The sequence below is a fragment of the Gallus gallus genome, chromosome 4, assembly GCF_016699485.2.
Source record: "Gallus gallus isolate bGalGal1 chromosome 4, bGalGal1.mat.broiler.GRCg7b, whole genome shotgun sequence".
In the NCBI taxonomy this organism is placed as follows: domain Eukaryota; kingdom Metazoa; phylum Chordata; class Aves; order Galliformes; family Phasianidae; genus Gallus; species Gallus gallus.
In genome coordinates this window covers 35,624,510-35,650,072 of record NC_052535.1, presented here as the reverse complement: position 1 = coordinate 35,650,072, position 25,563 = coordinate 35,624,510, and the positions used below count along the sequence as shown (strand labels likewise).

General features: G+C 33.6%; 1 protein-coding gene across 4 annotated transcripts in view; it reads right to left on the bottom strand.

The window, feature by feature from the left end:
* Positions 1-25,563, bottom strand: part of CCSER1 (coiled-coil serine rich protein 1) — a 624,313-nt gene that overhangs the window by 112,143 nt on the left and 486,607 nt on the right. The window lies entirely within an intron of this gene.

Below are 25,563 nucleotides of genomic sequence, written 5' to 3'. Positions count from 1 at the left end.
GAAAACATAGTAACAATGATATTTTTAGCCTACCAGACCATTTGTTTGCTCTATTCTCATCCTCAGTGGCTTGTTTCAGAGATTTTTTCGAACAGCAACAGCAACCAGAGAACCAGGGTTAAAGGATGTGATTAATATAACTTCCTTTTAAGTCACATTATGTATGTTTATTTTATTCCTATTGTAATTTCATATTCATTTTTGAGATGAGACTGAAAATAAAGATCACATTTTGTGATTTCTAAAACTAGATGGTCTAAAACAGATTGATCTACTTGTTTTTTGTTAAATAAAAGGCAATTCAAACACACTTGTTTAGAATGAGCAGCCTTTGTTTACAATATATTACTTATTTTAGAAATAATCCTCATCTTTGGATAATTTAGACCTCAACACTAGTATAGCTATCTCAGTTATGCAAAATGCTAAATTGTTGTCCAAAATGTAGTCTACTTATCATTACCTTAAAAAGTACCCTTTTTGTCGTATTTTTAATTATAAAGCTAAAATACAAGTATTTGTTGTTAGAGGCTTTAAAGTACCTCATAGTTATCATTGTTAGCACTGTTAACATCTTATGTCTCCAAACCTATCAAACCTTCCAATGAGATTTAGAATCTAAATAATTTGAAATAAACTCAAAAAAATTCCATAGAAATTTTGCGTCCTGCAAAAAATTTCAGTTTTTCAAAAACAGTAAAAAATTATTTTAAAATAATTTAAATAATATTTATTTTTCTTTGTTCTTAAAGAATTTAAGAGTAAAATAAAAGGTACCAAAAAGAAGTACATTTGAAATCAGCTGTTTTAATGTTACCAATTGTTTTCTAGCCTCAACACAGCAACCTAAATAAAGATAAAAGCTTGACACTGTTTTTCCACTTTGCAAAAAGAAGCAATGACAGAATTTGAATACAATGTTTTCTTTACTTAGGGAAAAAGCTTCAACGCGTACCAGCCTGGAAAATCTAAGAGCATTACGTCTGTGATCTCTGATACTAATACAATTGTAAAAGCTTCTAGATGCCACAAAACTTCATAAAAATTATGTTTACTGAAAATTTTATATTGTATATGACCAGTGACTTTTTTGACAGTATTAACTTCTGAAGTATTTTAAATAACTAATATAACAGTTTCTCCCAGATTAGTGCTATACACTTCTCTAGCACGAGCTAATGACAAAACCCCTTCCAATAGCAACAACTCATCTTATTAGAATAAGGGGAGGAGGAAACAGGCGACACTGTGACTCAATTCAGTAAAGATGTGAGTCACCAGAAATAGGCTTTCTATTTGAAACACATACATAAACTCACCTCCAAAAAACAAACAAACAAAACAACACCAAATAAGTAGTCCAGTAGGCTGGAGTACTAAATTAAGAAAAATGATGGGCATAGAAGGATATGTTTGAGAGAAGTTTGATGAAGGAAGAACAGGACCAGATGGTGGGTAAATTCCTAAATTCCTAAATTGAAGTCTATAATCTTGTGCTTAAAGCAGATTTGGCAGCAGATTGAAGAATGATAAACATTATTTCCACGGAGGGAAGAAAAAAAACAACAACAAAAAAGGCATCAGATCTGGAAAGGTATAGTTGGTTTTAATGTATGTTCTAGGCACATGATTAGAAACAGAAGAAAATCTAGAAGAAATGTTTTCTGCTTGAGAGGAGCTGGCTGAGTGACAGTTTGGCAAAGCTACTTTGTTATTTTGACTCTATGGAACATCAGCTCAACACTCAGCAGTGGTTAAGATAACAAATGGTGCACAGGAAATTTTAAGAAACAGAAAATTCAAAGAGGAACAAGGACTATCAAAAGCATGGAAAAGTTTTCCATACAAGGAGCAACTAAATAAATGAAGGCATTTCACAGTAAAAAATAAATTATGGAAGGACATGGAAAAAGAGGATAGGTATGAACTAACTACTTACTTTGGATAACCAATAAACAAGGGAAGTTCTTCACACAGCAAATTGCAAGTCACAGATAAAGTCTACGTAACCATCAGAAGGCTTCAAAGCCACACAGACAAACAGTTGCTATGCAGGGGACTGAGGAAAAGTAATTTTTATAATGTTCAACCCAACTCAGTGTTAATCTATGTCCAAACAAGGCAGTATGAAGCCTATATCACTTAGGAGAAAATGTGAAATGAAGATTAACTGCTATTGATGTAATGAAACCTCTAACTGGATGGATATTTATGCACAGCCCTTAGGTGTCTGTAAAGCGTGATGGAAGAGTTAAATTCAGATAAACAAAAAGAAGGACTCAACTTCACAACACCAAGCAACAGCACCAGAACCTAAGAAAGTATGCAAAATCTCAAATCCTCTTATGAAGATATTTAAAATCTGATCAAATCCCACTTAACTACAGCTATGCTTATTAGTAGTAGATGTAAAATTAATTTAATGCAAACTGTTGTTGTTAATTATGTCATATCTTTGGCAACTGGTAACATAACAAGTCCTGTGCTGCGAAGCGCCACGGTAAGTAGATTATAATACTTAACTGCCTTCCCTGTAGGGATTACTTAACATATTGCCTTTGAAAACCAACAGGATCAATATGGTCTTATTGGATTACATTAATAAAAATCAAAAACAAAAACCTAAAAAACTAGGCTGTGGGTCAGTGGGAAGGCACTCTCAGAAAGACTTAGCATGACTGGAGATAGCACAAAGCAAGTAGACATTCATGCACTCTTATTTACGAAATTCACAGCAGAAAGCAGACCTGAATTGGGGAAATGAAGTCCTCAGATCGCCAAGTCATTTTTAATGATCCAAATTATATCTGGAAATCTAACCAAAGAAATACTCACTGGAAAGACAATCCATGACTTTAAATAATGGCAGGATGTCACATCCACACTGTAAATAAGATTTTTGATTCAACTAATTTTCTGAGAGTGTATTTTAGTCAAAGAATTGGAAGGTCTTTTTTCATACCCTGAGTGAACTCTCCATTCAATTCTATTTTTTAATATAATTAGGTTCTACTGTTGCATGCACATGTGAAAATACTCTGCCCTTTGCCTGACTATGCATACACATAGGGAAGGGATAGACAATTATAGCTATTCCTATGAAAGAATTTAAGTTTCTCTAGTATTTAGAAGAGCTGGATTTTAATCAAGATGAAAGAATGTCAAACAACTTGTTTTCCAAACAAAACAATAAGATTAATTTCCCATCAAACAATTGATTCATAAAGTTGTGACTAATGAACAAAGATCTCTATTTTCCTAGACAAAACTAATGAATAATTTTACCATCCCTCATATTCTATGCTATTAATATTTAATTGTGATTTCTGCTAGTTTGTTTTGTTTTGTTAAGGACTGGAAGAGAAACAGAACATTGCCAAATACTAAAGATGTACAGGCACATTATTTATAGCAAAGAAATAGAGGAAGAAATATCTGTGAATTGGCTCATGTGTTAGCAATATGGAATACTGCCAATGCAAGTAAGTCATGTTCAATAAAAAAAAAAAAAAAAAAAAAAAGGTGAGACTGGGAGCCTGATTCATGACATTACACTACAAGGCTGCACCACTTTAATCTCTGAGTTTCTGTGGAATGCTAACAACTCCAAAGGCAACCTTGACCAACAAAATATTTCTGTCTTGGTTTTTTATCTGTCTCATAAAGATGATGATAAAAAGACTCCTCAGTTTTCTCTAGCCTTATAATTAAACAGGTAGAAATGTCAGAACAAAGAATTAGCAGAATAAAAGGATAGATGGACTACGTAAAGCTTCACTGACTTCTGTGGGCTGCTTTTGGATTTTCATCACTATGAGATATCTTTGCATTTTAGTAGGAAGTGAAGGAGAATATTACTGTCCCACAAATATGAGAGTTTGCCTGTCAGTGCACTTCACTAAATTTCAAATGTGTTTGGGTTGTAGTTTTTCCTGATCTAACAATGCTCTCTGCACATATAGTGGACGAAAAATGGTAACAGTTTATGTACACATACTTCTAGCTCTATTTTACTTTTAAATAATGCTATATTTTCTAGACTTCCTCTGTTTTAATATAAGCTGCCAGGAAACAGAAATAATTACACTGAGGACTTGAGAAAATAACCAGACAGAATGACCACAGGTCGGTCAATAGCTAGGTGGATAACCTTCCACCTTCCTCTCCAAAAGACAGAAAATTAGCATACATAAAACACTTGTGAGTGAAAGAATTACTTCACTCTACCTTGACCTACAGAGCATCTGAAAAAGCTGCCATGAATACCTGCACAGTAAGAGCACCTACCAACCAAGACTCTTGTTGGGTCACTTTTGAGGCATCTGAAAACTGCCCTGAACACTCCACAGTATTAGTTTCCATTTTATTGATGCTCTTTTCACCAAAACTCACTGACATATATTGCTATCTCTTCTATTTAAAACATTGCAAAATGAACCATACAAGTAAAACTATTATTTGTGCACAATGAGCTTCTTATTACTTACCAAATGTTTATAGAGACTAAATTCTATAATCTATACAAGGATGAATTTCTGGAACAAAAATAAATCACTATTTATGTTTGAACAGTGCTTCTGGTTTCTTTTTGGTTTAGTCTTTTATATTCACATTGTCCATAAAAACAATGATGGAAATATTGAAACCTGAAATAATTGTACAATTTTACAGGAGAAGCCTCAAAAGATAAGCTTTAGGAATTACTGTTTCTACCTGTTTCTATACTTCACTTAAGGTGATAGGTGAGAACATCAGAACTGTAATTACTGATATTTTTCCTACCCTCAGGCCCATTTGAAATATCAAATTGCTCTGTGGCACTGGAGAGAAGAAAAAATAAAAATCCCAATTTCTGCATTTAAAGGAGCTCTACAAGATAGAGGTTACCTTTTCTGCAGACATATAATGAAGAATCTATACACTGAGATAACTTGTGGAAACAGCATGCGTATGACTACAACCAGTTCCATTCTCTGTCCTGTGGCTATCTAGCTTCATTTAAAAGTGCAGCAGAAAAAAAAAAAAAAAAACCAGACATCACACGAACAGACAGACATCTAAAACACATTCCACTGTGTGTCTGACATAATAGAGTGTGCTGGACTTTTCAACACTGGATTTATTCAAATACAGTAAATGTAGTGTACTATGCAGTAGCATGTACTTCCTGTTCCTGTATCAGCTCAAATTATTTAGGCTAAAGACAGGTATGTGTGTATAAATATATATATATATATATATATATATATATATAAACCCACATTAGAAAGTATTTCATTATGAACATACTAACAAAGTTCATCTGTAAGTTCAATTATTTGCAACTGATAGCACAGGCACTTGTTTACTACAGACCAGCATGACTGACTTACAAGAGAAGAAATGTGCTCATAGTTGTACACATGCGCTTACGTCTGAGCATGTGACTGCTATTCATCTGCACAAGCTAGGGAAAAACATGTTACCCTGGAAATTTGATAGATTGGATTCAATGTAGATATTTGCAGTTAGTTCTGTAGGGAGTCTACAACTACTTGAACAAAGCAGGAAAAAAAATCCAACAACATACCAAGCATGAAAAAACTTCAGAGATCCACATAAAAAGAGGCCATTAAATCCAACACAAAAAGCAGTCAAGCCACGAAGAAATATCAGGCATCTACAGAGAATACTTTCACAGTCTGGACTTTTGTGTATCAGAAAATATTATATCCACATAATCCTCTTCTAAAGCTGCATAGTCAAAAAGGTTATTTTTATGGTCTTCTTTTTTCCACCATGATATGGAAGGATTATTTATATTACAAGCTGCAAAACTCATTACAGCAGTACTTCTGTGTAATCAGATAAGTTTTATAGTAATTTATTACCATAATTAATAAGTATTTCCAATATTTTATAAGAAATTTATACTACCCATCCTGAAAATTGATTTTTTTTTTTTGACAAAGCAAAGAAGTTCTGTCACTGAAAAATTATTGGTTTGCAAATGCATTCATTACTTTATCACATTAATTTCTTCATTTACAATCAATCTACATGTATTCTTTTCACATCAAATCCTTACACTAAAAATTCTCAATTTCCAGGCAAAAACAAACAACCCCACATTGTTAGTATTTCTGCAAACACACGGAGTACTTGTACATAAACCAGCAAATACAGCCGGACTCAGGCTCTGAAGCATTTGCTATTTTTGGTAACAGCACTCTTAAATTGCAATAAATCTGAATGTTTATGTAATACTTGATTGCTTGTGTTCCTGTTTCATGGCTTAATTATTCAGTTTGAGAAATTGAGATTGTATATATGTTCTTCACGTTAGAGAATGTTAATATCCAGATTGGAATGTTGATTGTGTCTGTTTTTTAATGGAAATACACCGATTCCTAAGTAAACTAAGGTTTGGTACTTTCAAATCCATGTTCTCATTTTAAACAAATAAATGAATAAATGAATGGATTTATGAAGAGCTGCTTCCAGTGAATGCATTCAGGAAAATCACTTAACTATTCCTTCACCTCTGATACAGTTTTATCTACCAGATGATTGGAACTAATTAATTACAGACCAGATAGCAAAAGGCAAAAATATCTGAAAAATATTACTGTAAAGAACAAAACCATTATATTTTAGAGACTAAAAAATACCAGGTGATACCATCATTTCTGTACAACCTGGTTCTAGCTCTTTCAGATTCACGTGAAAGTTTGAGAGGCTTTTAACTAATATGAAAATACATACTGATATTGCAGCATTATCTTCTGCAGGAAGGGGAAGGGATAGAAGGTTGTATACTTCTCACATATGTCCATTGTAGAGTGTTTTTTTTTTGATTTTTAATACACTGTTCAGAGACATATTTTCATGGAACACAAGTTTTTGAAGAATGCCTGCTGCACACTGGAATGATATTCCATCTATAACAATTGCAGTGTCATTAAAAACAGTCATATAAAGACTTTCAGCAAATGTTTGTAAGGTAGAAAATTTAAATAATTTTGGTCACTTCCTGTTTATTTGTCATTGTTCATTTTAATATAATCTCCAAAACTTTAGCTCCACTTTGCAGTGAAAAGTTTAGCACTACCACCACCTGTAGTAAATTTGTTAAAATGTAATGAAAAGCTTCATCCAAAAGGCTAGAAACAGTTTGTACAGGAACATCCTAAAAGGCAGATAATTCAAAACTATCACTGCTTTATAACACTCATTCCTTTTTTAGACATAGTCCTCCATGCGCATGAAGGTAGCAGCCTCAAAGCAGAACAGCCACTCCTGTGATCCTACTGTGCCATTATCCTTACTTTCTTCTTTCATGCTCTTGGTCTCCCACAGGCAACGTCTGGCACTGTGCATATTCTTAAGGTACCTATTACTATGACTTAACACTTGAATGTTCAATTGAACAAGTTGATTAATTGGTATTATTTCTCAAAGTGGGAAATTGCTCAGAGGTGACTCAGCCACTGGTTCCCTAGCACTTTACTCATCCTTCATTTGTGGTTCATTTTATTCAGTGGCTGCAGTCAATTTAAGAGATTATATCCTGGCTGAGAATAACTTTTCCGAGAAATCTAGCCTGCAAGATAACAACTTTTCACAATGTAATTAAGAAAAATATGGGATAAAGGAAGAAAGAGAAAAACAACCAGGGATGCTTTACACACATACATAGTATGTACGTATGAAGCTGCAGAATCACTTCCCACATCACGGCAGGGGCAGGGCATGCTGGATTAATCTACCTATGGTCTAACTTGAATCATTCAAAGGAGGTAAGGAATATCCCAAACTCTTCAGGCTTAGCAACTTGCTGGAGATGTTTGATCCTCCACAGCAATAGCTCAATGAAAGGAGAGATGTATGAATCATGATTAGTCTAGAAGAAAACATTCTTTGCCAACCAAGAAGCCCTTCGCTGCATTCACTGCCTGAGAAATCAGCACTGATAAAAGCAACTACAAAATGAGAAGTATCAGTATTTAAGCCCCGGTTTTATAAGCTAGCATTTGCTGACATTGAAACATGCATTAAAGTTTAGATGGCATTCCTATATTTGCCATTCTACATAAATTTTTTTAAAAAGCAAATGATGTACCTGTACATGAATCAATACTTAAATTAAGACAAATTAATATTCAGTACTTCTGATCCTGGAAGTGCTCCTACAGGGTATGCAGGTAGCATAAGAGCCATAATAAGAGCCACCTGAATAACATGCAATCAGTGATTGTAAAACCTAGATGCCACATACTACCCTACTTCATGCAAGAACTCATTAAACAATTAACATCAAGAAATAGAAGACAATCTGTCTTCAAGGTTATCTTCCCAGAGCTATGTTTCTACATTTCAAGAAGTTCACTATCCTCACTAAGCTCATCATCAATAGCATTTTCCATGAAAAGCAACATACCTTAAGGACAGGTAGGGCAAGAGTGCTGCCTGTTTGTAAAGTAGTATGTGCACAACTTGTTGACACTTCCCCTTAGTTACTGCAGTAAATACTTCCTAGATATTCTACATACCACACACTAACTTAATTCAAAAAGAGAATAAGTGCCAATCTCTGATTCCCTTCAAAAACTAATATTAAGTAAAGGTGTAATTTTAATGCTTTTGTTGGTATTTAAAAGAGCAAATTCCCTAGCGATATTGTCTTACACCTTTTCAACATTAAAATCAATATTGTCAACAGTCTGTACTGCTTTCCACAGATGAGGAATGCAGCAGTTTATCAACTAAATTCACTCCAGGATCAAATGATTGGCATTGTCTTTGAAGCTTCTGAACAGCTAAGTAATGTCATCTGAATATCACCTAATGAGTGTATTATATCAGAACCTGCAATTTTCTTTTATTAAAGTTCAAGTATCACGTCATGCTGTTCCTCAGACACTGAGGCTTTCTAAATATAAAGCAATTATTTCCTAGAAGGCAATATTTTTTAAAAAAAGTCCTTTTTACATCTTAAAAAACTATAAAGCCGCTTTTTTTTTCCTCTTATATTCTACATTCCTCCTGTATTTATTGCTCTTATGACACAGACTGCAAGCAAACAACTTCTTTTTTCATAAGCAGATCCTAGGATCATCTCCTGTGAGATACTACCTCACCTGTAGTTCACTGGAAGGGGATGTTAAGAGAGGTTTAGTTATTTTTTACAGTAAATGGAATTTACAACATTACAGCTTCAACATGGCAACTTAGTCTTGACATTTTGTAGTCTGTCAAAGGACTTGAACTCATGCCTTAAGAAGACTCTGCTGTATGTCAACACAGTACAAATAAAGACCAACCAAGCAATTACTATAATAAAGCAAACAAGAATGACTGAATGGTCAAAAACATTACTATGTTCTTGAGGACTATTATGCTTGAATAAACGGGGGTCTATTCAATTTCTAGTTTTTCACAGGGACTAGAAGAAAAAATAGTGCACATCTACTGGAACCTAAAACTGAGAATCCTGATTTTTAAAGAACCTGAATGAGTCTTTCATTTGCCTCACACTCAGACATGAGTGTACATAAATGCTTTTTTCATAAATTACCATTCTTCATTCTTCAAAACCCTGTGTGAAGGCAATCTTGTCTTGGAGTATGTCACTTTGAGAAAGAAATTTGTCCTAAGAATACAAAGTACTCTCGTTTGGAAGTTTCTATATTTCCCCAAGAAAACTAAAAACACTAAATCCTCAGGTGAATTATTTGAACTTCACTGACAATCAGAAATACTTCCACCAAAAGCTTTCATCCACTTCATAAAATCAGCTTATCTATCATACTTTACGTAAGATTGCATCACATACAGTGTGAGATGTCTACCACTTGAAAACACACTGTATATAGTTTAAGTGTTATCTCAGACAGATCTTCACTGAGGAAATGAAAGATGATCTTTCATCTTTTCTATCTCCTTTCATCAGGTTAAAAGACCACAGGCTAATGTATTTTTAACAGCATCCTACTCCATCAAATGATTTATAAGGGAGCAGGAAAGTAATTATTTCTAAATTATTTATCATGACAACAGACATCCAAGAGCAGTCATACAAACAATAGTATCACTTTTCAGCCTCACCTCAGCTTGGGCACAATCTGGTAATACAGGTGTTGAAGGCTGTTAAACCTCGTCTATAATTATATTGCTAAATCAGGGGGATAAGAATACTTGCAAAGTACCTATCCTTCAACTTAGCCATTTAGTAGTAAAAAAAATGGATTTGGCCAATTGTAGTCACTAAATAAACTTCATATTAATAGTAAGCCCATAGATTGTAATTTAATTATGATCATAAGCCTATTCCAACCTTACAGAAAGGTAGGTGTCTAATCACATTACCTATTATGGACTACAGTTGGTCTCATGCAGGTAGGTTATTTGAAACCTATGAAATATATGTTTATAAATGTCAATCATGACAAAATGACACCCACAAATGCCAACAATCAGGGAAAAACTATAACTGGCAAGAATTTAGAAAGCCTGGTATGGTTAAAATCATCAGTATCAGTGGGAAAAGCTAACATAATAATGATCAGTGGAACGGCATTTCAATTTCTGGCAAAGACAATAAAACTAAGCAACCAAATGTTCACACTGAGAAAACTGTAGTTTATATTTCTATACACTTAAGTTTATGATCAACTTAAAATATTTAAAGCAAAATCTAAATCTCTGAAGCTACCTGATTAAAAATAAATAAATAAAATAAAGAAAAATATATAAGCTAAATCTGAAAAAAAAAAATGCTGTTCAAGTTTGCCTAGAGCACAAAGACACAATCACTACTTTTGAGGTCAGGAGATCAAGGTGAAACCAGCATGCAAAATTACAAAAGCCTTTGCAGAATCTGTTTTGGAAACAAGATTGTAATAAATCTGTCTAGCTTTGCAGATTTACATTTGTACTACTGATTTCAACTGGGAGTACAGAACCACCCGATGCTGTCCTTCAAAGATCTGATTGCATGCTATTCTGTTTACCAATGAGAAAATGTTTATCATGGCTAATAATCAAGGAGAGGAGGCTCCCTTTTAAACTTGGCCCAAAAATATCTTAAGTGGAAGACTATGATGTAAAAATACAGACATGTTTGCTGATAAGATATAGAGGGTTGGCAGTATTCACACGGAAAAAAAAAAGTTCTCAGAGGTATTTATACCAGAAGAGAATAGAAGGTGATTCTAATGTCTTGTCTTCACGCTCTCAAGGTCTACATTCCAGGCAGCTTTCGGGTTGACTGTATGAGCTTTAGATAAAAATTTTAAGCTACTTGGGCAGAACTCAAATTTGCATAAATCTTGGTAAATGGAGTGAGGCAGTTAGCTGCAGTGTAAAGTTAAACAAGCAAAACAAGCACTCTTTTTTTTTTTTTTTTTCTTTTGAGAAAAAACAGTCGGATGCCCTGCTTTATAACCTCACTAGCTATTTCCATGAGGCAAAGGATTTGACCTTGAGAAACAAGATAGCTGTGGAGCCAAAAGCACATTCACACAGAACTGGAGTGAAGAGAATGAAAAGTGGCATTTTGCCTCTTATCTTCCATTTCACTGCAACCAAAAGGGCATAGCACAACCTAGTTCAGTTCACTGGAATACATCTTAACTCAGTTTCTAAAAACTCCTCAAAAGAGCCTAAGTCTGTTTTCTGGAGATCAACAAATAGAAATAACATAGTGAAGTGGTTCCACCTCTTATTTTAGTCTTTAAAAAGTAAAGTATTAATTCATTTCTAATACAGAATAGGATCATCAAAACTAACTGGTATTGAATGCTTTTCTGATGTAACTCATGTTCTGAAACAATTCCTCTGATGCTATAGAAGTTCTCATGATTACTAAAACAAGAGTAAATAGATACTAACTTCTTTTGTTACTATTTTTAATTAATTACACTTCTTTCTCCCCATGTTTACTAAAACAGCTCAGTCTGACAGGAAACACAAACAATAATGAAAACTTAGAAATATGTTTGTTAAACAAACATACTTAAACATATACACTTTTTAAAAATGTAGAAATCGATGTGTATTTTATACTGATATTATATTTTGTCGTTCTGATTTTTTATCTTTGTTTTCACCACTGATACAGAATATTTAGCACATAATATGCAATTCCATTGAATATATTAATGTCAAGTTATACCAAAAGGAAGTAAAAACAACAATTATGTGTCATTTTGAAAGTACTTGGTAAGGCTAGTGGGGTGAAAGATTGGAAGCAAACAGTCAATTACTCAGAGAATATTTTGCATTCTAATTTTTTCCTTCCTCTTATAAGGTCACTTGCCCAATACATCTTCATTTTTTGATCAAACTGAACTACTTCAAAACTCAGCTTCCAGTAAATTTTAACGTGTATTTTGTTCCAGACTTCTTTCATTCAATTTCAAGTAAATATTTTATCACAAAATAGAGGCTTTACTCCAAACAAAACTCTTTTGAGGACTTGCATAAATATGTCTTATGAATCTAAATGAAAAGCTCTGCTAGCACATTAAGTAGTACCAAAAGCAATAGTCATATATTTCCAGTTATTTTAACTGCTATAATAGTGCTTCCATATATTCAAAAGGGATTCTTAGAGTGAAATTACTCATTTCTAAAAGCGGTAGATATTTTCATTGATATTTAATTTTTAATAAGCTACACATTTATGTGGTAATTCAAAAATAAATGCTATTGCATTACGTGCTCTGATACCGCAACTTTATAGAAATTCTGATAATTTCTGGGGACTTGGCAACAATGCAGAAGCGACAGGTTTTTTCCACAGTTCACGTTGCAAAGAACAGATGCTCAAAGAGTACCACAGTAATAAGGTGGCCAGTAGGGGATGTCAACTATCACACTAATATGAACACAACCTAATCTTACTTTACTCTGAGATGCTGTATTTTTCTCAAGCAAGATTAACTTGATTGGCTGAAAGTGATTAGAAAATACTTCAGAATTAAGCTAAACAATAAAAAGCAGTTTAATTTAGCATATTGTCAGTGTCACAACTGCAGAGTTTTGGGGTTGGGGTTCATATGTTCTTAGTGAGATAGTGCCATCAAAAGCTTGTAACTTCCAAGTTTTACTAGAAAGTCAGTAGTAGAAAGGTGATCCCACCTCTGAGATAAGCCATTTGTAACTTCAACGTTTATCCTGTTTGCAGATTCCTACATCCAAACAATTCAGTTATTTTCTAGGTTATGCTTTTTAACAAGAACAAGAAGTAGAGTTCAGCAAGTTGGGTTCACTGGCAATAAAAGTATAGGACTATTATATAATATGACATCTTTTTTTCCTCATATAATTGAAAGTAGTCCAAAATATATTAATAATACCATAAAGTAAACATAGACATTTAAGAATTAACATACCTAAAATATCAAAGGACTAAAAAGACTAAAAATGGCTCAGTATTCTCTACACCAGTTCTTTTCAAGATTCAGGCAAACCTGTACAGACCATACAAGGATAGATTTCTTTTTTCCCCCTAATTGGCTATTTGATTGTTTTACTTTAATACTTTTTCTTCCACTCTGGAAGAATGCACTCTCAAACTATTGCTTATTTATTGGTTTGTACCCAAGTTAGAGCTACTGCCTAAAATCAGAGCTGTAGACTTCATAAAGATTTTGCACATCTAGCACTAGACATCCAGCTTCATATCTTAGCATCACCAGGCATCAATGTACACTTTTTCCACAACCTCGCACTTACTAGGAGATGCCTGTGAAGAAGCAATTCAAGACTTTTGTTCAATAAGTTGTTATTAAACATACACACATAATATAGCTACGTGGTTGGAACATTCTGTAACAAAAAGAACGCCTTTGCATTTCTTGACTTTTTGATCCATATTCCAGAGGAGCTGAGTAGCAATTTCATTCATACTAGAGCCGTACTGTCAATGAGGAAATCAGTAAGCACAAGAGAATCTCTACTGTGTCATAAATTCTTCTACAACAAGCATTAAACAAAAATCACAGTAGGAAAAATGGAATGTGGTTAGGGACTCCACATCATCAGCTATTATAAAATTTATTTAAATCACAGAGGAACCAGTTCATATTATTTAGGCTAAATACAACTATTCATGATTCTTCATTGTGGCTTCCTAAAGGGAAGTTTGCAAATTTCCTTTGTAGCAAATTTGGCCACCACAATCTGGATGTAGTAGAACCAATTTCATAGAATCTCCTGGCATTTCATTTCAAATCAACACAGGAAAGTATAATATTTATTTTTCACAACTGAAACAAGACCTCATACCTGCTAACAGCCACATCTAGATCATGAGGATCAGCATATGCAAATCCCTTAGTGGAATCAGAATGTTAATTCCTACATGTTCAAATTATTTGCTTTCAGCTGCTTTAAATACATCATCCATCAAAGATAAATTACAGCATTTAATTGCCTTTTGCATGCTGTTATTCAAAGAAAAAAAAAAGTAAAGCAATCTTTGATTAGTTAGTTACAAAATAAATATACAATGTTTTCTTTCTTGATTTTCCACCTCATTCAGGAATCGGGCTAACTGCTTAAAAAGTATATTTGAAAAACTATAACAATACAGTGCCTTATCCTGTAATTATTTAATTAAGTACTCTCAGTGAATCTTTGTTCCATGACAATCTAAGCCCATTAGAAAATTACATTACTAGTTCACTTTCTGTAGTGGTTCCTTTTGTACGTTATAGCTCAATGTAAATGCAAAGGATCAGTAGCAAGGCATCCTATGCTTAGGGCAATGAAATGCACATGTGGCACACTGAAGAACTCAGACTTAGTAGTTTTCCTTCACAAATGAATTAATACTGCAGGGCATTTTTCACGCTATTGTTTTATTCCATATGACTTAATGCACAAATTGCAATTAAATTTATTAAAATGAATTTTTTTCTGAAGGCAAAATGAAGAGTAAAATATCCAGATGTTATTCCTATTTTAGTATGTGACTGTTTGAAAGTACCTTTAAAAATATCTGAGATACTTAGACTACCATAAACATGATATTTAATGACACACTGAATAAACAATAGAATGCGACAGGGAAGACTGACAGCTAGGGAGCTGAGTGTTCCAGCTCCTGGATCTCTGCATTTTGCTCCTCTTGAACATTTGAGAAGCTCAGCCAAAGAGGGGACAGCAGGAAAAAAAAAAAAAAAAAAAAAAAGCGCATGACTTCTGCTGCCAACTGTTCCACCTTTATCACGAGTTTGCACTACATGAGAATATTGACAATTTAAAATGAAAATCTGCAACACTTTCCTACTATCTCAGCATGGGTAATTTAAGAAGACAAAAATAAGAAAGAAGGCACCACATTTTTTACATCTTTGTCATTATTATGATAAAGTATAATCATAGTGTTCTCATCCAAGTGTAGGTGTCTCTTTATCGTGCTTTAATTAAATCAGCTTCTTTTGCTACAATAAGTGACTACTGTATTGTTGTGTAAGGTCATGAATGCATCACCAAAATGAATACGTTGTGTACTTAAAATTGAAAATATTGGAATGGTATTTCCATTGTACTCCAAAGAACAAATGACCAAATATATCCGTTAGACATGTTATATAACACATTTTAAATATAATTAGCAATTTATGAAAGATTACTGCTGCTGAAAGAAAACTACAGGTTCTTACCTTTAAGTGACATAAGCCCAGCTTCACCATCTTTTGCACAATACAGTTATATTTCATTATTTGAAATTTCACAGCCAAGAAATGTGAATAGGCCAGACAGAACTTTTTAGCCGAACTTTCTCTCACTGAACCCAGTATATTCATACCTACATGTCATTACCCAGGAAAGCAGTGATACAATCAGTGAAGAAAAAATAATAAGCAGACTGCAATTTTGCTTACAGCCATGAGCTGGCAATCAAGAATATTGTGTGCAGGCACAAACATATATGGCATAGTTGAGGGCTGTCATACAGGACCAGGAGACGGGAGATCCAGTTCATATCAAATTACCCAAAGACTCACTCTTCACCAAACAAATCTTTCCTTTCTCAAAGCCAGTTCTGACTTACAGAAAGAAGGCAAAAAAAGAAAATCCCATTTGCCTTCCACCTGTGTACCCTACTGGAAGACTTTTTTACCCTTTGTAATGATGGCTGAGTACACATCACGTTGTTTATATTTTATTCAGGTAGAATCAAGGAGGTGAAGCTGTGTTAGCAGATACCCTGCCCAGGGCCAACATAGACAGTACTCAAACAAATTCAAACATTAACAAATTTCTGCAAGTCACTGGGAGAAAAGTCACAGCATGCTGAAGAACTTTGACTGTAAAAGTGAAGCTAACGGAGCAGAAATTCAGATGCAGCCATGGCTAAGCTGGAAGACTTAAAAACACTCAATGGTAAGAAGAACAGGCTAAGCTGATCTCCCAGCAATATTATGTCTTTTCTCAATATCCATAGATAAATTCTTTTGAAAAGACTATGAATAAAGTAAATAGAATAATGAGGCTTTTCACTTAAGAAGCTATTATTAATGTTAGAGATCTAAAACATTCAGATACAATAGGTTGACTTCAAAGGACAATCCACAAACAAACAGTACATGTGAATGAAATGAAGGGGAAAGGAAAGGAGTGAGAGCACTGACATGTTGCTGACTGTCCAGTACAGACATCTGTGTCTTGAGCAAGCTGATCTAGCACCAGCCCTACTGGAATTAGTGTCAAAAGACATGAAATTAGACTGCTGGATTGCTTCTGTGACCTATGTGCCTTTGTATTCCTTCCTACCATACACTTCTGTTCACCTGGATGATGGTCTTTCTCTTCAGTTGCTTGCTTCCATGACTGTATTTGGAGTCATGCTTAGGTTTTCCTGATTCTTAATTTCAATATATAAAACTATAAGCATTCCAGTGGTAACGCTGACAAAAATATTAAATGTTGGCATGTCTGAATTTATACATGCAGTCGCAATTCTCATCTCTGTTCATACTTCTCACATTTTTAACTGTGCAAAAAGAAGAATACTATACCCTTTTATTAGAGAACAAAAGGGAGGCTCAATTACTTGCACAATAGAAGTCACGCTAGAGCAAGGACAGTGACCACACGAGCCCAAAAGGTAAACAGAAATTCTTTCAACTAGGAGATTACTATTCAGTTCCTTCAGCTAGCTTCTAAGTATAGAGGATAAGATTTTCATTGTCAAAGCCTATAGTTATAAAACAAGTAATAAAATCCCAGTGTATATATTTTTATACATGATAGAGTTTATTTTTACAATTAACTTTTATGTCTGTTCTCTTTGGAAGTCTTAAAATCCAAGATATGAGATACATATGCAAGCACCAAAAAGTTACCAATTATTTTTTAAATAAAAATCTGGAACTACTAAACTTTTTATAATGTACTTCTTTAACAGCATAACTAAGGTAATTATTAGCCTTTTGGAGAGAAATAATGTAAAAATTACTGTTTCTTTACAGAAAAGCTGGACAAGATTTTGTAGTAAGTGCTGCTTTTACTATATTTTCTTATGACAAATGCTTGAAATGTGTTGAAAATATCCAGCATGTATTTATCTCCCAAAAACAGATGACTAACAAAGTACATAAATACCTTTCATTCTTTTTCTGTGTGTTTGAGCAGTATGACCAAATAACAATAATTAATTGACTTTTATAGAAAAGCAGTATATACTTTCCAGATATTTGAAATGAGTGAGTGAAAAGCAGGGAAAGCTAATAACAAAAATGACTGAAAAAGGAGTCAACTTTAGTAAACTGAGTTGATATGTTCAGGTATTACATATATTGCTATTTAAAATTGCTTGATGCCAAATGTTTTTTTTTTTTTTTTAAACAAACTGTACTACATTATTTGTATTTAGAGTCCATATGGGTGAACTTCCTTCATCACATTAAAAAGAGTAATCCTACTTAGTGCTCTATGAAGCATATAAAATCCATAGATTTTATAGGAAAATGACTAAGTGAACAACATAAAGGAAAAAATGAGAGGGAATAACAGAATGAATCATTTGTCTATCTCCTCTCTAGAAAGATACATACTGTAATGTTGTATGAGGGAGAAAAGGTGCACTTCCAAGAAAGCATGTGTAGCATAGAGAAATTAAGAAAGTTATTTCAACTTGTAACATTTTTCAATCACCTGAAGGAAAATGCCAATCAGTCTGCTTTTTCCACTGCTGATAAAATGCCAAAGTGAAAGTGATTACAATAATTACACACACTTAATCTTAGAAGGAAAACCTAGCAGAAAAAAAAAAAGCCTTCTATACTGGGACTTATTTAAAAGCAGTACTTATTTTCTATCCTGTGGATTTAAATGCAATACAGAAAACTCTTAATAGATCAGAAGAAAAAATGACAACATCACCAATAAATCAGCCTAACGACATCTGCAATTATGTCAAAGCAAAACATGTTCATGATATCTCTAGTAATATATTCAACAAAGAGTAGTATGCCAATAAAAGTAGTTTCATAGAATTTCTCCACTGTTCAATGTACCCTAGTGAAAATGGCTTGAAAATGTTTTACTATTGACCAGCCTATTAAGCCACTCAGTAATTTAATAGCTGTCTTCAGCAGATCCAAATTTCATTACTCCTCTGAAGATATAACTAGTGACCGAAATAACAAAACCAACAGTTTTTAATTTAACTGTGCTTGAAATAAAAGTGCTATTATCTATTACAATAATTAATCTAAAACCAAATAAGAGTTTCCATAATTGCAAATGCAGATTGTCACTAAAGATAACTAAGATGTTCACGCATAGGTTGCAAGTCCTCATCGTAAAATGAAGTTGTAATTCTCATACTGTTAAATGACATGATTGTACATAACTTAGAGAGCGTGGCTGAATATTTGATTTAGTTTAAATTCGGCCTGAAACTGCTTTGCTTAAGTTAGTTCCAACATCCACAAGAGAATTAGCACTTGAAGCCATAAAGTCTCTGATACTGAAAGGTCCTGAGAAAGAACTTTTTACCTGCAGCTTTTACATTTTTTTTTCAGCATATAATATCTACTGTTCATGCTCACCATAAGGCAGTCTTTCTCAACAATTTCTTTCATTGGAAGATTAAGCTTTAATCTGAATATCTATAAAAACTACTACCCTGCTATATTCATTAGCGAGTTAAAGTATCAATTTTCTTCAAGTCATTTTTCTTCCTTTTCCCCAAACCTTTCTTATATAAACACTTAATAACTATGCAATCACCAGGATATTCACAATAATGGAACAACAATGCTGCAGGAGGAAAAATTTTCCAAAGGAATATTTAACAATAGCCAATTTGAAAGTATGTATTGTTATTATTATAGAAGAGAAGGTGGTACCCTGGAGAAAGAGAAGGAATGTCCTGTGGAGAAGTTTAGGAACAGAAGCAATATTACTGAGCTCAGAAGAGGATGTACTGAATAAAGGAGATTATTCTATAGACAAAGCATAACACACACCAATACAGACAATTCATTACATTTCTAAAATAATTTTAAAAGAATCATTGTCAGCTTTTAGATAATTCACTAATAAGAAATAGGATTGCTTGACAGGTAATTAAGAACAAATGAATTACTGGGTTTACTTCTGATGGAGGTCTATCAGAGACTCAATTTCACTAGTCAAAATAGAGTCAGGTAAATAATTGACTCTTTAATTTGAAGCCTCAATAAAAAAGATCAGATCAATCAGAAATATTTTGGTAAGCCTAAAATGAAATATTACTTCAGCTGAAGAATTACTTAACATTAACCTTATTTTTAGGTTAAAAAAATGCATCATCCCAGTGAAAAGTCACTCCCATTTTCAAAACTTGATAGCAATCACAACTTCTTTGAAAATACACAGCTGTTTTCAGTAGCCAAAAATTCTTCAGTAGATTAACTGCATGTCAATTTGTAAACAAAAATTAAACTCTAAAGGAAAATAGTTTCATAGGATTGCATTTTTTACCTTATTTCTGTATACACCAGAGCCCCCTAAAATACAGAATAACACCCATTTTGTACCTGCCAAGTTGTGACTTACAGCCTTGTCCCTTGTCTTATTGCCTGGTGTATCAAGATTAACTCTCAAGCAAATAGTAAGCTGTCACAAACCATTAGGGAACTATAGTTAAAAGCCACTTTCTATAGGTATAAGTTCTAAAAGTCTCATGCAGTCCCACAAAAAGTAACATAGATCAGTCTGTAAGGAAAAAGCCAAATTTGTAATTTCAACTGTGTAAATTCTGAGATGTTGGAGCAAGAGCTGTCTTGCAAAACTTCATTTTCTTAGGAAAAAAAGAGAGCAAGTTACCAAAATAAATAAATAACCACAAATGACCAGTAGAAAAGAGTTTCACACAGAAGAACACTTGCATAATACTAAACTATGTTTTATAGATGTTTTGCAGAAACTTCATAGAATTTCAAAAAGCATATAATTACAGCTATTTGAGGTCTTGTGAATTATTTGAAGTAGTTCAAGAAGCTCATAGAAGTAGGCATTTTTAAAAATTTTGTAGTACATAAGAATTAATTTGGCGACAGTTGACCTAATTTCTATGCATTCTCTCTAGTTTTCACCTTTTAACTTTATAAACTATAAAAGAATGTACCTCCCTTTTACACACTGTAATGGCAGCAAAAGTAGAAACAACAAACAGAATAAGCAAATCCTCAGCTTCTGTACTCAACTCTCCCTTGATTAAGGTGTAATCAAGTCCATGAATGTAAAGCAAGGATAGAACAAACTGATTATGTCTGAATTTGGTGAAGCTCAGCCCATTAAAGAGTGTATTTCCATGACGAAAGACCTGGCTTTTGAAGGTAATTTTATTTTAACAGGAAACAACAGCTGATTTTAAATAAAATGATGAAATGATGCCCATGATTTTCTTTTTTATTTTATTTTTTTGTGACCAAGGATATGTTAGCCAACATAACAGCAACATATTTGCTTTCTTTTTCCACAATCAGAAGTAGGATGCAAACCAAACTTCTTCAAGATTTTAAATATATCTCTGTACATGTCACTGTAACAGATACTTTTCTACCCCCATCAAGTAACTATTGAAAATTCAGGTTGTCTAAATTCTTCAGTGCTCCTAGGTACAAAACCAATATACATTTCTCTCTATATATATGTATATTTAAGGAGAAATCCCACTTTCACTTTAATAATGGAATTAAGAAACAAATAAAAACCACATACTGAGTGATAACATTAGAACTTATTATTTCTGTTCTATATCTTCACTACATGTTTATGGGGAGGGTTTCAGATTTGCTTAAATGAAATCTCTAGTCCCCAAAGTTTTAAAATAATCACTTTTTAAAAAACTTCAACTGTGCTAGTCTTTGTTTCCATGGAAACAGAAACAAAAGTAGAAGTTGCCATTAAAAGAATTAGAATTCTCTTCCTCAAATGAAAGACTTAAACATAATATATTAATCAAACTATTGTCAGAATATGCATCTTCTCATTTTGTAAAAATGGAGCATGATCTTACATCCACCAGAGTTAACAGAGTTGTAACAGAGTACAACTTGGAATTACAATAGACTAAGCCTAAATAAGAATATATTACAGCGTTAAAAAAATCTCATCAAAAGCATACTCAGTCAAATGAATAATTTTCTAATTAATTTTAAAATTTAATTTACCAGGACACTCTTAGATGAGGTCATTTTTACAAATGTTTTACAAATATTACAAATTATAAGCAAAAAATGTGAAACAATAGGTGCTAAGAATTATTAATATTTACAAGATTAACATTACTCTTCCTTAATGCTCTGATAATGAGTTGCATGATTGAAAGACTTTTTCCAGTATCTATACTCCAGACAGGCAGTAACTAAATGCTGGACATCACCCTGGCATAAATTAAAACTTCTATGGGATTTAAAATCTACATATTTTATGGCAAATAGAACATTTAAACAGCTTCAGATTATCTGCTTCTGCTGCAACTTTCCTTCACAAATAATTGTTTTCAACATACGTTTTTCTAAGAACTGACTAAAACTGATAAAAATACTGACATCTTCAAAGGTTAATTCTTTATATTTTATTTACCTAATTATTTACATCACTGTCCTCAAACATTTTCATTTGCATGTGTGTGGTCAAATCCCTTAAGTTCTCTTGAAGCCCCTCTTTCTACATAGTTGACTAAACTGATCAATGTTGCCTTGGTAAATTTTACTATATATAAAACCCATTTCATCTATCAGAATTAAGGCAAAGATATTACTACTTCAGACTGAAACTCAAGTAACTGATAACAGACTTACCGTAAACTTAGAGACCTACCACTCAAATCGGCAACCCCACATCACATTAAGACATTTAATATTTTCATTTTCTTAGATGTTTACACTGCAAAATTTTGTATGTGGTCTATGGATGAGCAGTGGTTGAGGGCAGCACCCTTCCATGAGGGTCAAAACATGCCAGTTTCCCAGCATCATATCTACCTTCTTCATTTGCACCACCAAGCTGACCAAAGAAGCCATCAATTGCTTTTAAATATCTATTTATTTATTATCAGGCAATTACATCACTATGCTTGTTTTGTAACTCAAATGATCTTACTTGTAAGTCTTTTAATCTCCATTCTACACAGTTTTTTTTTTTACTTTAATTCATGCTTTTCTTAAGAAAGCCAACAACACAACAATAGAGCTGCATTTAAAATACTGATGTACTTATACTTGTCCCAAGTTTTGAGATCAGTACACTAAATTGTCATTTATCAAGAAACTAAGGCTTTTGCTTCCTTTAGCTTTTATTTCAATTCTCCTTACCAGTCAATTCTACATTGTATGAAATATCCTGGCTAAAGGTTAGTTTAACTGTGTTAGATTTTGGTACTTTTTTATCATTAGATGGCATAAAATTCTTCAGATATAATACTGCTATTTCAAGTGTCTGATCCAATTTGTTCTGTCTGTAAAGTTGATTGTCAGGTACCACATAGCTGTATTGATTTCTCTCTCTCTTTTTTTTTTTTTTTTTTTTTTTAGTTTCTACTTTCTTTCATCAAACATCTATTACAGAAAGGCTCTCTCTCTGTCTACGTATTCCTTTTCATTTTATTTTTCTGAGTAGTGGCTAGTATTTTTAATTCCCCAAATTATATGCCTATGATAACACATCTTAAAAGGTATTGCTACTTGCACTGCTGCCCTCAAGTGGCAATTGCTTATAGCGGGTAGAAATTTTAGGTGAAACAAGTCAACACCAGTTTCAGATGGGACAGATTTGATTATTTATTAATTTTTCCTCTTAATTATGTCTGGTATGATGATAAGTTTTGGCTTTGGGAGAAAAACAATGTTCATAGCACAGTGATGTTTTAGTTGTTGAGCAGTGGCTGCACTAAGTTAAGGATGTTTCAACTTCTTGTATTGCTCTGCCAGACAGGGGATAAATAGCAATTATCTGAGGGGTCACAGGGAGCTGGGAGGAGAAGGAACCAGGACAGCTAGCCTAAAACTAGCCAGAGGGATATTTCAAATGACATCATGTGAAAAAAAATCATAAATCCATGGAGATTTGGCCAGGGGGACAGCAGCGGCTTGGAGATTGGTGGGAGGTGAGCAATTCCTAACACATCACTTGTTTTGTAAATAAACGTATTATTATTACTACTACGATTATTATCCTTTTCCTTTTCTGTCTTAGTAAATACTGTTTTATCTCACTTGTACTTTCTCTCTTTTGTTTTCACCCCGATTCCCTCCTCCATCCCACTGGGAGGAGGCAGCATGAGAATGACTGTGGTGCTGAGCTGCTCCCAGGGTATAATCCACAGCAGTCTAGGTGCCAGAGTGTGGAAATGTCCCCTCAAAAGCAGCATGGTGTTATTTGAAAATATTATCTAAACAGTTCTCAGTCTCAACCGCTCATTATTTTGCCACATTTCACCAGCAACTGCTATAGACCCTGGGCTACAAGAGGAGATGTCATAACACAGCACTACTACAGATGGTACTTGATGTCTCTGACACTTTCTGATGCCCAGAAGTGCATGACTTTTCCAGTAACTCTCAACACCACCAACAAACATCATCTACCTTTGCCTACAAGGCAATTAAAACTACAAGCAGATCCAAGTTTCCAGCAGATTAAAACACCTTGCATAAACCTGGGTAAAATTAATATTGTTTAACTGCAGTGGATTGAAAGGTCACTGACAACATCAACAACAACAACAAAAAAACAGCCTACTTTTAAATTTCTGCATGATAGAACACTGTATTTGCTCAGTAGTGTTTCTGCTCTGAATTCCCAGGCATCATCATTTCCCACTTTTGTAAGTAAACAGTAACGATGTCCAACGCTTTTTGAAGACCAGAGAACTGCCACCAATGGCTGGAAGATGAGTTTTGATACAACGTATTTATAGCTCGATATCTTCACTGCTTTCTAGTACACATAAAAGCAGAAAATAGTTGTCTGAAATAACTTTTTTTTCCCTTCCCTAATGTTATGGATCTCTTCACTTATATGCTTCTTTTGCTTCCAATTGCTTCCCAGTCAAGGCACTGTCACACTCTATGTATGCAGTTCTAAACCAACATCTTCCCTTTCACCTTTTTGATGATGTTAATTTCATCTTGATTTCATAATCCAATCTTATTTCATAAGACCGACCCTTCTTTCCTACCTATGCATCTGTGTATTTATTTAACACAACTGTTATCCACTCTTCTTCATTTACTTTACTGTTCTGCATCTTTATTCCTGCAAACCATTACCCTGACTTTTCCCACATCTTCTGTTCTTTTCACACAACCCTTTAAGCTCAAACCTCAGACACTTCTTTAGGTGACATTTCATCACTCAAGCAAGGATACACAAAGATACTGTGCAAGAAAGGAAGATGTTAACAGTAGTATCAGGTATGTTTCTTATTATTTATAACAAAGCATGTTAAAGCATGTTACAACATAGGTGTGCTTCCAAGGTCTTCAATAATTTTCTTAGCTGTGTAAAAGAGTAGTGAATTTGCCTAAATTAAAGTAAACCAGACAGCAGCTTGAATTTTCAATTTAGCAGACTGCTAAATGTCACACACATCAGACAAAAAAAAAAAAAAAAAAAAAAAAAAAAGAAAACCAAACTTCAGCATTGCTTTTCTCAAGGATAAAATTTACGTTCAGTGAGAATATTTAGTCTCTCGACCACATCTTAACTATAATAAGAGCACAGTTATATTTCATGAACAGTATTTCATCTTGATATTTCACTTTTTCTCCACTTAGATATATCCAGAAGAATAGGGACAGCTAAGATAATTGCATGAAAGAAAAGACAACGATATACAAACCGTATTTTTAGTTACTTTGGTAAGACCCACATTCATAGACAAATATTACATGTTTCCTATGAATACACCAGAGCAGCATTGGTGAAATTATGCAAGCAACACATTTCAAGACTGCCAACATCAAAGCACTGTTCAAGCCACACTGTATTTTATGAATAAGCCTGTAATGTTACATTGTGATGGAACTATTTGACATTCAGTGGTGTAATGTAGTGCATAGTAATTATAAT